The 542-nt window shown below is 38.7% G+C and overlaps 1 protein-coding gene across 1 annotated transcript in view; it reads right to left on the bottom strand.

Moving 5' to 3' along the window:
* Positions 1–345: 345 nt before the first annotated feature.
* Positions 346–542, bottom strand: part of lrpap1 (low density lipoprotein receptor-related protein associated protein 1) — a 17,951-nt gene continuing 17,754 nt past the window's right edge. Inside the window, exon 10 of the mRNA XM_055911886.1 lies at positions 346–542. This exon is cut by the window's right edge and continues 1,309 nt beyond it. The gene's annotated coding sequence lies outside the window, so the exon portion shown is untranslated.

The raw sequence follows: 542 nt of genomic DNA, 5'->3' as shown, positions 1-542 counted from the left end.
CTCTCCAATCATGACACTCGTTCTCTCAGTAACTCTCCAATCATGACACTCGTTCTCTCAGTAACTCTCCAATCAGGACACTCGTTCTCTCAGTAACTCTCCAATCAGGACACTCGTTCTCTCAGTAACTCTCCAATCATGACTCGTTCTCTCAGTAACTCTCCAATCATGACTCGTTCTCTCAGTAACTCTCCAATCAGGACACTCGTTCTCTCAGTAACTCTACATCCAGTAACATTCTGATTGGTTGTATACAGCCCCTTGTGTTACAGCTTCAATTTAAAATGGATTCAATTCAGATTTTTTTCCTCACTGGCCAACACACAATACTCCATAATGTCAAAGTTGTGTTTTTAGATTATTTTATTGACAAATAAATAAAAATCTGAAATGTCTTGAGTCAATAAGTATTTAACCCCATTGTTACGGCAAGGCTAATTAAGTGCAGTAGTAAATAAGTACTTAAAAAGTCAGAACAGTAAGATGGACTCCCTTAGTCTGCGAGAGCAGTGTTTAACATGACTGTTGAACGACTACCTCAT

The sequence above is a fragment of the Salvelinus fontinalis genome, unplaced genomic scaffold, assembly GCF_029448725.1.
Source record: "Salvelinus fontinalis isolate EN_2023a unplaced genomic scaffold, ASM2944872v1 scaffold_0103, whole genome shotgun sequence".
NCBI lineage: Eukaryota > Metazoa > Chordata > Actinopteri > Salmoniformes > Salmonidae > Salvelinus > Salvelinus fontinalis.
Note: the sequence above shows the minus strand (reverse complement) of the source record. Positions and strands in the feature narration are given on the sequence as shown.